The following is a 16,736-nucleotide window of genomic DNA, read 5'->3' as shown; positions in this document are numbered from 1 at the left end:
GTTGAGGTTTTCTGCGGTGCTGGAGCGGCTTCCTGCTGCCATACAGTGACATCTAGTGGTCCCACTGCTATATATCACATAATTTTAACGTATATATAAGTCACATGACCAGAGTGACCACTAAGACAGCGCAGTGTGGTATGAAAATATGGAAATGAGCTGAGTTTCTCTTTGAAAGACTGAGAATTGATTTCAGCTGGATGTTTAAATACATCTTTTTACGTGTTTAGTCCTCTGGTGAAGTGTTTGTTATCGTGACAGAGAGCTGGATCTTAGTACGACTATGTTAATGTATACGTCTGCACTGAATCACACAGGAGGAGTCAGATGAATGTTTACCTTTAAACACACACTGCTGCCGCTCCGCCTTTAATGTTTTCACCATACCACAGAAAAATCTCAAAATCCACAGATCTCAGCCCAGCCAGTCACATGCTGGTGATCAGCACACACACACACACACACACACACACACACACACACACACACACACACACACACACACACACACACACACACACACACACACACACACACACACACACACACACACACACACACACACACAGCCTGGGAAGTGACCTGGGAATCCTCTGAAGGAATGCTTTCATATCCTGGTTTCCAGGCAGGTGACCTGCAGTGAGCTGCCGGAGGTTTCCTCAGCTCCGTTACAGTCACCAGACTTTACATCCTGGAAGGTCCCGCCGTGTTCCTGCTATATGAACCCCCCCATTATTAAACTTGAATGTTCCTGCAGTTCTCACTGGCCTGTGGGTTACAGCCCAGACTCTGTGCAGCAACAAGTTAAACATCTGATGGCTGCAGCTACAGGGAAGAAATCACTGAAATACAATGTTCAACTGAATGAACCAAGTGATTTGAGTGTTTGGATAAGGAATCATTCGGGCTGAAGGGTTATGGTTACAGGGTGACAGGGTTAGAGTTAGAGGTTTAGGATTAGAAGGTCAGAGGGTTACAGGGTTAGGGTTGTGTGTTGCAGCTTTTGTTGCCATTTTGTTTAGTTAGTGAAGCTGTTTAAGCTAAAGTTGCTCAAGTTTGATGCCTTCACCATTTCATCAACCAAACTACTCAGTGACCTGAATTAGAGCTAAAAGAAGCATAAAAATCAAATGTTTTTGACACAAAATCTGGTGAAAATGAAAGTGATCCACCACAGCGGGGCCAGTGATCTGTCTGTCTGTCCTCAGTTTTAAACGATTCTCACAGCATCAAAGATGAAGAGAATGTGAGGACGGAAAGCTGCAGCTCTTTCCTGTCTCTTCCAGCGTTGACTCAGTGTGGCAGATCAGCGAGCGTGACTTTTTGAATTATTATTGAAGATTAAAGATACTGCCTTGATTGGGGAGCGATAGCATAATCACCATAACAACGTCTGATTGGTGACCAGCGTGGAGCTCAGCTGTAGACATCAAATGATGATCAAACAGAAATTCTGATTATCATCATCTCTGATCTAATCACCGTGAGTGTTTTCTCAGCCTCCATCGCACCACTCTTCCACAGCAGAGGTCCTCCACTCCTCCGTCATACTCTCAGCTTCTTGCAGCATATTATCTTCCTTTCATAATTCATTTTCATGCCATCAATAATTCATGCTGTGGTGAAATGCCTCTGTAAGCGTACAGCTGAGGGTCCGCCACACACACACACACACACACACACACACACACACACACACCACATCATCTGCCCCAGATTATCAGAGACCAGGGTGTGTGTGGGGCGCTTCACGTGCGGTGGGGTGATGATCGGGCTAATTTAGAAGTAGAAAGAGGAGGGGTGGAGGAGCGGCTGAAACACTGATAAACGAAGTGACACGAGTCCAAACTGTGTTTATTAAAGATGAAACCTGAGACCGTCCCAGAACTCCTCCCCATGGGAGCTGCAGGTCCTTCAATGGATGTTGCTTCTCTATTTCAGACTCGGACTGTTGAAAGATGGATGGATGGATTTCTTGAATTATAGCTGGAATATTTTTAAAATAAGACTCACAGACTCTCCGACATGTTGACATTTACTCTGTTAACATGACCCAGACTCCCAAAACTCGACAGTTTAAATCATGAATCTGATCAGACTTTGTACTTTTCCTCTCTAGACTCCAGCAGGAGGTTTTGGTCCAGATCCAGACTGGGTGAAGGAGCCCAGACTCTTGAATTCCTGAAGTCAGCCTCTTTTAACAGACACTTTTTACAATAAACCAGGAATCGCTCAGCACGACCCCATAGTTTTGTAAAAGGAACAACACAGTTTCTGTCCCGACGGCCATGGAGCTGTGCAAAAGGATGATTAGCAGTTTAATAAGAAAAAAGAAAAGTGTTTTTAACCCTTCACAGACAATTCATCAATTTGTTTGGAAAAGCAGAGTTTCAGTACTTTTCTGTGGTTCAGCTCACCTCAAACCTTCATATTAATCAGCCTCAGTAAATATTCACTATGTGTGAATGTGCCTGGTGCCTGGTGATGAAGAAGAGATGGAAACAACGGAAAAGTGTCTTTTTCCAAACCAAACAGCCTCATGCTGGTTAAGAAGCCGAGCGCAGACACACTGCAGGTGGAGGGTGTCTGGAGGAAGGCGGCCGCTCTCCGCCCGGCGTGTGGAGGTGGAGCGTTCGGGTGGGGAAGCGTTCCGTCCCACGGGCGGCGACCTCCAGCACGCCGTTAAACTAAAGCCCATATCCAGTGTCGCTGCTGAAAACCCCTGGGTGAGCGGGCGGGGGGTTCGCTGGACCCCCGACGGCAGTTAGAGAGTGTTTATCTGTGTGTGTGCGTGTGTGTGTGTGTGTGGTGGAGGTCTTCAGAGACCATTACAAATGTGTGTGGGGACGTTAGAGCTCGAGCGCGTGTCAAAGCAACAGTGGTGACAGAGGGGACAGCTCAGTTCAGCTGACCTCTGACCTCTGGCGTCTAGCGCCCCCCCCCCCTTGGGGGAGGGGTGGAGCAGCAGCTGCTCCTCTGCTCAGAGGAGGTGAGGAGGAGGACCAGGGGTGCAGGAAAGAGGCAGAATTGATCTTATTTATGCGTTTCGGGTAACCTTTGGCACAGATCAGTGTCGCTGTCAGATGTTCAATTGTAGCTCAAATTAAACGACTTATAGATTTACTTCAACTCCAAACAGCAAGCGTGGTTTATTGATGGATGACGAGATCAAATACAAAGCTGCTTTGTTGGAATTTTCTTTTAAATTCTTCTCATTCTGGTAAATGTTCATTTTCTTCGCTGAGAGAGAAGCTGCCTTTGAACTGGTGTTTTTGTCCTCAGTATAACGAAAATCACGTCTCGTATGCTTGGCTGTAGGTGTGTGTGTGTGTGTGTGTGTGTGTGTGTGTGTGTGTGTGTGTGTGTGTGTGTGTGTGTGTGTGTGTGTGTGTGTGTGTGTGTGTGTGTCAACATAAACAAATGTGTTTCCCTCGTGTTTCTTGTCTGTGTTGTTTGGTCTCCGTCGGTCTTCGGTGTCTTTCCCGTCCTCTGAGTGTCCTCCAGTCCAGCTCGGGGCTCGGAGTTCAGCCGTGCTTCCTGTTCTCCTGGACGAGCTGCTCTCCGTTCTCCCCTCAGCTCTCGCAGGTTCACACTGAATCTGAAAGGTTGAAGAGTTTTCCTGTTGCAAGTCGACCAGCTGAGCAGATTCATGTAAAGCCTGTGGTCGAGTGTAGGAAACCATGTCACAACATAAATCACTCAGAGCAGGGAAAAAAGCACAAAACGCGTTATTTTTTGTAAAGTTTCTGTTCGCCACAGGTTTTGCACAGCACTTCCCCTCCTCTCCTCCTGACCACTGACGTGGAAAACGGCGATTCCCCGAGGGAACCCGCTGCCAAACTCTGCTGAATCACCATCTGTCCCCCGTCTGTGATCACCTAACCTGAAACTGTCAGCCTTGACCTTTAACCCCTCCCCTCCCTCCATGCCTGCTGGCCTGTCGACCCGCTCAGGGTGGAGTCAGCGCACACGGGGAAGCTGCTTCCCCTCGTCTTTGACCATCAGAGGAAAACAGAACATTATCAGAGATTTAATTTCGAACCTTCATAGTTGAGTTGCTGTTTGGCATGAATCAGCCAATCACAGCTCCTCCTCTGCCCACGTGATGCGGTCATGTGACAGGCTGGACCAATCACATTTACATCCGGTTTAGTGTTCAATATGGAGACGTCCTGCTGGGAGCTTCAGAACGCTGTGGGGGACGCCGCGTTAGCCCCGCCCATCGTCCCTGTTTAGAGCTCATAGATAAGAGCGTCTTCATTTATTCTGGAGTTATTCGTGGTTTGACTGGACTTTGATATTTTGCTAAAGTTCTAATAAACAAGCAGCTCATCCAGTTATGTGTTCACGTCTACACTCAGGAACCCAAATACCCAGCATCCTCCAGTGTTCCCTTCAAGAAAAGACAAGTGTTTGTTGTTTTTGGGTGAACCGACCCTTTAAAAATCACATCTGGAAGAAGAAAAACAGCAGAAAGTCAAACATGTCTTCATTACCCTCTGAATACCGCGCGGCCGCAGCTGTTACATAATGTTTATAGCCTGTAAATAACAGCAGCCCAGTGAGCGTCTTCGCGGTCGTCGCAACAGCTGTGTAGAAATTTGTTCTTTTATTTATGAGCTGCAGTCAGTTAGCCACTGGCTTTTTATAGGCATGTGTCAGTTTTTCCGTTTCTCACATTCCAGTGAGTGGAGGTAACAGCGCTGCGCTCCGGGTTTATAAAACCCCCAAACGCCGCCGCTCCGCCTGCCGCCGCTCCGCCTGCCGCCGCTCCGCCTGCAGCTCCGGCCGGACCTCCCCGTCCAGCCTGCTGACCACGTGCTTCCCACAGGAACCCGGGCCAATAACCCGCTCTTCAGACGTATAAACAAGAGCAGAGAAAGAGAAAGTCATGTCCTGGAATCACCTCGCTTCCAATCAGGTGTGCTGTTTCTGAGCAGGAAGTGTGGATGAGGAGCGGGACGTGGGTCCAGGCCCGGCTCTCCAGCGCTGAATGGCAGGAAGCCGGCAGCCGATGGAGACGGACGATAAACTCAGCACCGATCAGCGCATATGGCCAGGAAGCTGGAGGACAGGCTGCTGGAGGACAGGCACTGGAGGACAGGATGCTGGAGGACAGGAAGCTGGAGGACAGGATGCTGGAGGACAGACTGCTGGAGGACAGACTGCTGGAGGACAGGAAGCTGGAGGACAGGATGCTGGAGGACAGGCACTGGAGGACAGACTGCTGGAGGACAGGAAGCTGGAGGACAGGATGCTGGAGGACAGGCACTGGAGGACAGACTGCTGGAGGACAGGCACTGGAGGACAGACTGCTGGAGGACAGGATGCTGGAGGACAGACTGCTGGAGGACAGGCACTGGAGGACAGATAGCTGGAGGACAGACTGCTGGAGGACAGACACTGGAGGACAGGATGCTGGAGGACAGACTGCTGGAGGACAGCCTGATGGGACCATCAGCTCTGCACAGGAACCGTCCAGCAGCTTTAGTGAGACAGCTATGAGACTGCCTCAGATCTGTGATTTAGCTTTGTGTCTCTGTGTGTGACTGTTGCCTCACTGATCTTGTTCCATTGGCGACAGTCATTTCGACATTTGACCTTTGAATGAGCCCTTTTTCAGTCCGGGCCAGAGAAACAACGACATCAGTCAATATAAAGATGACTAATGTGGAACTCAAACATTTTCAACTCATTCAACCTTTAAAGATGAAGATCAGCAGAAAATTTGGAGAGAAAAAACTCTCACGCTTCACCTGGAAACAGAAACTGACCTTTATTGAAGTAGGAAACATTTGTCACCTGTCTGCTGTTGCTGTAGATTAAAATGCTTCTTTTACTGTCCATTGCACAGCCAGTATTTTACACTTCCATTTTCCACAGTCTTTGGTTGTCTGTGTCGGTGCACTATTTGAATCTACATTCCTCCATTTTGATTCTTTAACTCCTTATGTCTAAGTGAAAAAATCAAAGTAAAGACCCTGAACGTTAAAACCTGGACTAATCATGTCTATAAAAGCAACAGGGAGGAAAACCTTAAATCCAGGTGAGACTTTTGAAACCCTTCGCAGGTGAAAGTGCAGATTGCATGTTCTCACTGTGCTGAAGAACGAGGAGGAGAACAGGAACGAGGTGGACTGTGGTGACTGCGTGCACTTTCAAGTTTTCATCCATTTAGAGGTGAAAATTTTAAAAAAGGCCGATAACCTGATGCACGTTCGTTTCTGGAGGATCAGCTGAGCTGCACTGAGGCTCCCTCCCTCCCTGTGTGACCAAACCGTGGCCCGGCAGCCACAGACCAGACGTCACGTCTCCCAGAAGCCTCGGAATGATTTCCCCCGCTCTGAAGCCCGGCGCTGTGACCCGGGGTCAGAACTGGACTTCCTCCTCCTTGACTGGAAGTTATTGAAAAGACAATAAAGCAGCAGAGGTGATGAACAATGAGCTGTTTAACGGAGCGGCGGAAACCTGGCAAACGCTCAACAAACACGGCTTGATAAGCTGATCTGGATACGGGTGCTCTTACATAATCGATGCCTGGAAGAGGTGTGTGTGTGTGTGTGTGCGTGTGTGTGTTGGGTTATTTTGATGCCTGAAGCTAACATGGCTGATAGAAGAGATAAGAGAGTTATGTAAGTAGAAAATGAGGACCTGCGAAGCCTCAGGGCACTCAGGTTCAGAGGAAGAACACCGGGGAGGCAAGCTTTCTAAAAAAAGACACGATCAAGCAGCCTCTGTTTGCCACAAATCTAAAATTAAAAAACAAAAAAAAGTTTATATCTTCCCACCAAAGACTCCTTCAGTGACGATCGACCAACGAGTCGTTCACTGAGCGGCTCTTTTCAGTGAACAGGAGGAAGTGCTGAAGGAAGTCGGTTCATTTGAAACACCATGTTGACTGCTCGAGCAGAGGTTTTAGCAATGGAAGACACACACACACACACACACACACACACACACACACACACACACACACACACACACATTTGAGACACACATATTGATGCATTTGAAGTGGTAAGTACGTCAGTTTGCCCCTCCAGTGAATTTATCGGAGGAAAGCATAGCTCCTGCAGAAAACCCACAGCAGACACAGGGAGAACATGCAGTGTTCATATTGCTTCACTGTGCTGAACCTTTTTTTTCTTTCATTCAATGTATTGCTTGTTTTCGTTAGGCAGAGGGGGAATGTTTCTCTTCCTGTTTCTACATCTTCTTACTTCTTCTTCCCCCCTTTCTGCCTGTCTGTCTCTGATTTCTTTCCTCGCTTCTCCCTCCGTTTTTTCTTGGATTGGGAATTCTCTGGGTCTGCTATGGAGATATTCAGGTTTCACATCTCTGTCCTCAGGAACCGGGATTTCTGGTTGGACCGTGTCCTTCTGTTCCATGCATACATGTCCTTTTCACAATTGATATTCAGCTCAGCAGGTCGGAGGCCAAAGGGAGAGTAAAGAGGCAAATAATGAAGGAATGGCTGCAGAGGCGTGCACTCAGGTGCTCTGACGCCTGCCTTTGACTCGAGGAAGAAGAAGAGGAGGAACTAGCAGTCTGAAAATGGTCGTAGCAACACAGTTTGGGTGATAAAGGCTGTCTTGCTGAGCGATATGGTGTTGGTTCATTCCACTCAAGTGGATCTACACGAACTGTTCTTTATAAGACATATCTATTGCTAATTAATACCCCAAAAAAGTTCTACTCACCGTTTCCAGTCATTTTGTTAATAATTAGCATTTTTGTGTCGGTCTTTTTTTTTCACTGTGGCGTAGTGATATTTACACGGGCGGACTAGGATTTGCAGTGTGTGCAGTGGTTCCTGGTCACATGGACCAATGGGAGGCGAGTCCTGTTGCCAGGGTTTCAGATCAACAAACAACATGGTGTCGACTGTATCTATCACCGATAGATGACAAAAAGAAAAGAAAGACAAGGAAACCGCCTTCAAAAGCTATTTAAAAAGGATGGAAGCGATGCGATATGCATCTGGCATCTGTCCAGGGCGAAGACGTGCAGGACTTTACACCGACACGGCGGGAAACTTTCAGAACCTGCGTTAGACAGCGGCTTTCTCTGCACAGTGCGTCTAAGGACCTGATTGACGGATCAATCAGCCTCTCAATCAGCATCGCCGACAGAGGGACAGACTTTCACAAGCCGAGACATTGACTGCAGGTAAGCCACGGGGGGGGGGGGGGGGGGGGGGGGGGGGGGGGTCAGATCACAGATGAAGTTAACACTTAATGTGAATTCTGGGCTGCTACTGCGATGTATTGTTCATTTGTTTGAGACAGATGTACAAACAGAGACCAAGTCTGAGGTCATTTGATGAACTCAAATAACATTATTCTATAAGATTGTTTTGCATTGAGCAAAAGCTTTAGTTTGAGACTTGTATAACGTAGCCACTAAAGAACTGGGGGGGAATAGTTTGAGCAACAGGTCACTCCTGCTAGCCCAGCCCAGATTAATGGCTGTGCAAGAGAGAGAGAGAGGTCTTTTGTGCTCATCATTGCAAAACAAACCTGTTGTCACTGTTATTTGATTGGATGGTTATGTAAATATGACATGGCCGTAACAGTTTACACATGGTTTGTGTGTGTGTGTGTGTGTTTTTCTTCCTATCATTGTGAAGCAGAATTCACCAAGCGTTGGGTTGTTCACCACTAATAGGGAACGTGAGCTGGGTTTAGACCGTCGTGAGACAGGTTAGTTGTGCCCTGCTGATGATGTGTTGTTGCAGTAAGAATTCTGCTGACAGCTACAATTTCTTTTGTGAGACTCTCATCCATCAAAGGACTACAGTTGACCAGGAAGTGCTGCAAATGGACAAGCTACGAATGACATCCGTGGACGTAGTGAAGAATCAAGATGGTCTTGATGCTTCAGAATGCAGAATATCATGTGTCTCTCTCCTGGTTCTTGTAAACATAAAAGTAAATACTACAAGGTTAATTGTTATTGACTTATTAAAAAAGAGTATGTTTATGTAAACGCACAAGTGCATGCACACACACACATACTCGTCTCTCCCCATATTGTTTGTGTTTCAGGCAGGATCTACTGAAGAGGCGGCTGACGCTGACTTCCCGCAGCTCACTTCCCACTGCCCTGCCAGTTCACCACTGGATTTGTTGCACAGGTGGTGTCCTATGACAGTTCCACGCTGGAATTCACTGAGATCCTGAGAGCGGCTCGTTCTTTCAGAATGATTTTACAGAGATTATGTCCCGCGCTGAAGCTCCCTTGCCGTGGCCCCCGCTAAGTGCGGCTACATCGGTTGGATCTAAATAACTTCTGAAGGACTCCGAGCTGCACGATGTTTGTCTGAGTGAGTATATGAGCATGCACACACCAAGAAATAAGGTCCAGGTGTCAAAAAACCGAAGTTGCCCTTTAATACGTTCTGTTGGTTCTTGGCTCATGCTGAGTTGAGGTGCAGAAACAGAAATACCTGCGACCCTGGCAGAGCATCAGCATGAAGCAGCGTCCCTACAGGACAGTATCTCCAGCCCTTCATCCAATCCGTTGTCCAGGAGACGAATGCACAACTCACACACACTCCTGCAGTCTCAGCTCTGGGCTGTCGCTGTCTTCTGGCTCCGCCTTCATCTCCTCGTCCTCAGATTACCCTTGATTGTTGTCAGTTTTTCCCAAGTTTGTGTCTGTGAGTCCCAGTGTGAACAGGAAAACTCAGATTCACTCATTCCAGACTGAGTGACACAGAGCCCAGAAGAACGAGGGATGTAATTTTGCTCTGATATTGACACCTTTGAGTATGTCGACGTCAACATCTCAGATTAACATGCCCTCTGCCACCCACACCGCCTGGAGCTTACATCCAACACCTGGGACTGCTCAGCCACACTACCGGGGACAGGTATAGGTAAGTGTCAGTCCCAGAAACTGAGTCATTTCTTGTTCAGGTGATCTTGTGTCACTGTGACTTGTAAGTTAGGTGGAAGCAGCTTTATTAAATCTTTGTTGTGACGTTCTTGTTTGGGTTTAACAAATTGCTCTATTTGAGACTGCAGGGTTCCACACTTGAGGTTTATGGGGAACACAGCATGGGCCAGCTTGTGTGCGTGCGAGCGTGTGTGTGCGTGCGTGTGTGTGTGCATCAGGTCCTGTTTCATAAGCGTATGCTGACTGAGGAAAGACGGAGAGTGGTGGCCCTCCAGGGGCAGGCTGTGACCTGGATGCTGAAGCAGCATGGAGGTGGAAGAACATGGGGTTCCAGTGCCAACAACACTTTTAGACATAAAGTCATGCCAAGGAAAAAGTCTACATAAGGACAGTTTAACATGACAACTGTGATGTTTTCTTTTTACTCGCTGGTTAGTTTGAAAGTTTAGAATCTGAACCAAGTCCAGCCGTTCACATGGATCGCCGTGTGGAAAACCCGTCGACTCGACACATCTTCCCCGGAACTCCTGCAGCCATGAAGCCTTATTTCCACGCTTTCCTCACAGGCTGCACTTTGAAGTGCAGCAAACACACTGTCTGCCTCTCCCACAGTCTTATCGGCATTTCACCAGACGCTTCGCCTCCTTTTTTCCAGCCAAAAGGCGGACGGAGGGAGGAACCGGCACCACGTGGCCTCTCAGGAGAAGAAAACATCGCTTGTCCTTGTGGGAAACCAGTGCGGTGAGCGCGCCGTCCTGTTCCCGCACGCACGTGGAGGAAAGCTGGGAGAAAGCGCTCCTCTCCGGAGCTGAGGTCATCCTAAATTAGTTAATTAAAGCAGCTTGTTGCCAAAGCATGAGATCATCCCCGGCCTGTTTTGTCATTAGCTGGCTCGCATCCCTCCTCTGGCCCCCTGGAACCAGACCCACCGCGTCTCCCGCGGAGCCTCTGCCCACTCATGTAACCTGTGTTTTTGTTGTGCTTCGGCGTGAGGCGCAACATGTTGGAATCCAGAGAAACCACAGCCGCGGAAACGTTGCAACGTGAGGAAAAAGGTTGTTAATGCAGAAATGTGACGGATGGAAATCCCACTTTCTAAACAACAACTGAAGTGCAGAAAGAGAGAACTCTGAACGACCTGCAGCGTGTTCGTGCTTTAGCTCGTCTTCTCCGGAGCCGCTTTGGAAAGTGTTTTTTCCATTAGGACACGAAAATATGTTCAAACTAAACATTTGAGCTGTGGGTTGCTGTTCAGCGTCACATGCATGTTACGCAATCTTGGTGCAAATAACTGGTGCCGAAGTCACTAAATCAAATGTGTTTCTTATTTTTAAGCTTTACTCCACAAATATGATTGCAGATTGCAGGACCATGTACTATATAAAGAAAGTGGATGTTTGAAAATAAATACTACCAGTAGTATTCTGTGTAAAGTGTGGATGTTTTGGACATTTTTAAGATAAATGTATGAATCAGACGCACTGAATAGGAGGTCAGAGGGCACAATCACAACACCTACTCCAGCCATTTTTCGTCAGCATACAAGAAGACTCGGCATGATGTTCAGGATACTTGGTCATCTGCTTGATGGGTAAAGAGCTGAGTTGGGAGCTGCTGTGTGTTTTTGAATGTCACAGCTGGTTTTCCATTCTCAGTTCAGGTTGTTGGATGGAGCTGATTGGAGATTAGTGTGCGGCGTTCTCTTCCTCCACAGCACGCCGTCTTCTTATGCTACGTTGTCTGTTATACTGTGTGTTGCGGTTGCTGTTCGACCTTCTGTTTGACCCTGTTAGGTTTGTGAAAAGGCTGAATCACGTTGCTGTGAGTGGTTCTTCTTCATCTCCCTCTTTTTAGGCTCCATTCCTTTGATTCGAGTGTCCTAATGTGGGATATTTGGTTTAAAAGCAAAATGTATTCCTAATGCCTCATCTTGAATGGTTCAATTATCTCTCAGAAAAAAAAAAATAGTAGTAATACATTAATAGTCATCACTAAAAGGTTTTTCATGATATGAATACATGATCATGCTTTTTCTTTCTGGTATTGTGTGTTATTATAGAATCCCAGGTGAGTTCCTCTGCTCTCCATCTATCCATCCATCTTCAACCTCTTATCTGGGACCGGGTCGCGGAGTCAGCAGTCTAAATAGTGATGCCCAGACTCCCTGTCCACAGACACTTCCTCCAGCTCTTTCTGGAGGATCCCAAGGCGTTTCCAGGCCAGCCGAGAGACATTGTCTCTCCAGCGTGTCCTGGGTCTTCCCCGGGGTCTCCTCCCGGTGGGACATGCCCGGAACGCCTCCCCAGGGAGGCGTCCTAACCAGATGCTGAGCCTCCTCAGCTGGCTCCTCTGGATTTGGAGGAGTAGCGGCTCTACTCCAAGCTCCTGCCTGGTGACGTAGCTCCTCCCCCTGGTGACGTAGCTCCTCCCCCTGTCTCTAAGGGAGTCCAGCCACCCCACGGAGGAAGCTCATTTCAGCCGCTTGTATCCAGGATCTTGAGAGTTGGAGCGAAGATTGACTGGTAAATCGAGAGATTTGCCTTTCAGCTCACCTCCTTCTTCACTACAATGGACCCATACAACGACTGCATCGCTGTGGACGCTGCACCGATCCGCCTGTCAGTTTCACCTCCATCCTGCCTCCACCCGTGAACAAAACCCCAAGATACTCGAACTCCTCCACTGGAGCCAGGGTCTCTCCACTGATCTCTGTTCTATGTTATTTGTTTTGTATTTTTCCATGAAACATTCGACAAAAGATCCCTGGAATGATTAAAAGTGCGTTGAGTCCTGTAATCATAGTAATAGCATCTTGGCCTGATATGTCTGATCTGATCTCACTGATTTTCCTTAAACAAAACAACTGAAAGACGAAAAAAGTGAGAACTCAAAGAAACATCAACAGAAAAACAGGCCTCAAGAAAACATCCATATTGGAAGACATAATATACATATAAGTCACATAATTCAATTTCAATTATCAAGACAATAAAACATCTATTTGTATTGCCATGTACGACTAGAAAACATATCACACTTAAAAAAAGACACAAGATATCAGGGGACACCACACTATCAGTAGACAAGTAAATACAGTAAATTTAACAAGAAATATAAATAAGACAGTGAATAAAAAAAGTTTAGTGTCTTTTCTTTATTTAGAACAGCTTAGAAAAAGCCTGAATAAGACAAATGTATGTTCATGTGAACTAATCTGACTTGAAGGAGACCTTTAGGACTGTTCTGGTGATGTTTTGTCTCTGAACATAATATTCATTAACGTCTGACTTGATTTTATTTTTGGCATAAATTCAGACACCTGTCCGCCGCTGAAGGATACGTCATTACGTCGAGGACGTCGTTGCCATGACACCGGGCACGCTGCGTCATCCAAACCCCTCGGCTGACCAATGAGCGCAGCCTCGACCGTACCAAAAAGTCGATCGTTTTAGGGGTTCCACACGTGAACCCCTCAAAATAACTTCACGTGACAGAAATACTCAGAGTATAACAGAATTAAACGAACAGCAGTCAAAGCTTTTATTCAATTCACTACTGTTTACGGTGTAACAGCCATGGTGAAGGGTTAAGTTTAAAGTTACGGCGTAGCGGGGGGTGAAAAGATGGTATCTCCCGCGCGAACATCGAAAGTTTGTGTGAAAGTAGACACCACTTTCCGTTATATAAACTCTCCGTTATTACCTTTTCAAAAACACCAGCTTGGACTGCACTCTCGATTCCACCAGCCCGCTTTGACCAGGATATAAAGTCACGGGTAAGGAAGATTTCTAATGTCTCACCCGAAAATGGCTCATAGTAACAATACCAGGCTGCAGGAGTGACGCATCTGCTGGCAGAAGACTTTAACTAGTTCTACTAGAAGCTGTTTGTTTCTTGAACTAAGTTTTAATGCCGTGTAGTATTTCAAATCCATTCATCTAAGAGGGACTGGTGAAAAAAAAGGTGCATGAATAATTATCTTTCGTTGAAATGCTTTTAAATTGTGATCTGTAGTGACACATGTGGAGAAACCTATTGAGACAGTGATGCTGGGTGTATTCATTTTTGGGGGGAGTTCTGTGGAATAATCACGCTTTTCTTTTGTTGCGAAATTGCAGAGTGTGTTGTTTCATTCTTTCATAAAATGCATCGTGATCATTTGCAATACATTGTACACTTTGTGCTACTGCTTCATGTATGAAAATGACTGAATGATAAATTGGAAATTATTATGGGGTGTGGTAATGTTGGCACATCCCAATAATAATGTCAAAATATCGACTGCATTTGACTGACTGCAGCTTAATCAGATTTTGTTTTTTTTTTTTTTTTTTGTTTTTGCCTAAAATATCTAAAATGTGTGTGATGTGGAGAGGGAATGGCAGACCTGCGTGAATAATTCCTCTTGATCACTGTGGGCTCTGATCAGCAGTCCAGGAACAATTAATAGTTTCAGCTCGTCAACAAATGGACAGTTCACCTCCTTTTGGTCCAAGTTTAATGCGATCAAAGACGTGAAATATCAGTCTGAGCGGCTCGTGGATGTGAGAACGTCTGAGGACCGGTTCATGCTGAAATCAGTTCTGCAGCGGTTCTGTGGGTGAGTGGACCGCTCAGCAGCTGTGTCACCAGCAGGGAGGCGTCAGGCCTCAGCTGGGATCAAAACCAAGACTGTTACATAAAAAGAGGAAGCTCACTCAAGTACTGAAGGATGTGAGTGTTTAAAGGTCGCTGGTGATGTATTTACTCCCAGGTTTTTAGGAGGAGGGGGGCGAACTTCCTCTTTTCTCTGTCAGACGAGGAAGTGGAGTCTCCGATGAAAGGGAAGTCCCTTCCTGCGTTGGCTTTGGCTGTTTTCTCCATGAATCAGCAGACTGAGTGCAGAGGTCACGCATCATTTCAGCAGACTGTACATCAGATAGCTTCTACTCTGGTTCAAAAACAACCTGCGTGTCGCTGTGAGAGTGAGAGTGTGTGTGCTTTCCTGTTTCCTGCGATGGAGGAGTGAGTGAACTGGATGAATCTGGAGGATGTTTCATATCCGCAGTCACTTTATTCTCACTTAATCTCATCATTTAACTGTGCAGCTCGATCGGGTATATCACACAGTTTGTGTGTTTTCTGCACATGTTGATGCATCTTGATGTGCAGCATCGTCACTGAGACGCCATTACAGCGTGAGGTGGTTGAGAAAACCTTCTGGACCTTCTGTCACTCTGTGAATAAACAGCTGTGAGTTGGAAATAGGGCTGTCACGATATCAAATTTTCTCTTCACGATTATCATGGGCAAAAAATATCACGATAACGATATCACGATATCAGCAAAAATGTAACTAATAATGGTACAAACATTCAGCTTCATCTTTAATTTTATTTTTGTTTGTTTTCTCTCTTTTCCCAGATGAATTACATTCAGAATACCTGTCAAATGAGGTGTTGAAACAATATGAGAACAGTAACTGTACAACTGCATACCAAAAGTGTAGTTACACTCAACTAATTAAAATCTGATGAGCTGATCAACAGAGGATCCACGGCAGAGGCGTAATTTACGTAGGGTTGGTGGGTTATGAAAACCCACGGGCCCTGTTGGGGTGAAATCCTGTACCACCGCCACACTGCCGAGGATTTTTGTTTGTTTGTTTGTTTAAATCGGAGGCGGAATGAGCAGCAGCTGCTTCTCTCCAGCCAGAGGCGCAGCTACTGGCTAGGGCCCCGAGCTGAAGGGGGCCCCGAGGAACGGCTGACATCAGTCAATTTCAATGACAAATTTAAGGCGCTACACGAGACGCTGCAACGACAACGTGTCGAAAATCCCCCGCATGGGGCCCTTTTCCGACTACTCACCGGTTAGTTGCTAGAAGGGGGCCGGCGGAGAAGACGGCGCATATCAGCGACACAACTTGAAACCCCCCGGACACATTACAATGACACGTCTGGAACCTACCTAATGGGGCCCCACTACTACCCCGCTAGCTTCAACGTGCAGTCAGTGTTGCTAAACACACTTTTTTCGGGTTAGAATGGAGCGTCTCGCTGTCGCTGTCAGCCACCGCCGACATGTTTAGTTCACTCGTGACGCTCGCTAACTGGGAGCCCCGCTAGCTAGGAGCCGTGCTGCTACCGCTGCTGCTGTGTTTACATGTGAGGGGAGGGGGAGGGGGGCTGCAGGAGGGAGACGAAGCAGGGCGGAAGAACAGGAGCGGAGTTTGAAAATACACTTCAACACGTTTCAAGTGGCACTAGATCCTCTTTACGATATTATCATAGGCGCATTTTGAACACGATATTGAAATTTCATTTTTTAATACCACGATTATCGTCAATACCGGTTTACCGCGACAGCCCTAGTTGGAAACAAACTTTGGGATCACTGAGAAAAACAAACCAGTTTATGTAATAATCGAGCTGTACTCAACCGAAGACGTGGAGCCGTCATGAATGTTCACCCAACAAGCAAGCCACCCTGTAATGACCGCTCTTAATCACTCCCAGGCTGGGAATGTGACTTCCTGCTGCCTCAGAGAGACGTGCAGTGCTCAGAGTTTATGGGCCCCACGGCGGTCGGCGTTCATCCTCAGACTCACCGACAAAGAGCTGGAGCTGTTTCCTCCATCTCCATGGAAAGAAAACATGGTGCATGTCCAACGGCGGCGGGCGGCACGGAGCAGCTCTTCCTCCTGCTTTTCACATCGGAGGAAACGTCCTCTGGGTGGAAAACTGCCTGGAAAGCAGCTCAGTGCGCTCTGGAGTGAAGGCAGGAGGCCGGCCTCAGCCAGCCTCAGCCACCAGGCTGCTTCCTGGACTCCTGAAGCCGGATCGGCGGCGCTGCAG

The sequence above is a fragment of the Salarias fasciatus genome, chromosome 20 (genome assembly GCF_902148845.1).
Source record: "Salarias fasciatus chromosome 20, fSalaFa1.1, whole genome shotgun sequence".
Lineage (NCBI taxonomy): Eukaryota > Metazoa > Chordata > Actinopteri > Blenniiformes > Blenniidae > Salarias > Salarias fasciatus.
The sequence above is the reverse complement of the archived record's forward strand: the minus strand, read 5'-3'. Positions refer to the sequence as shown.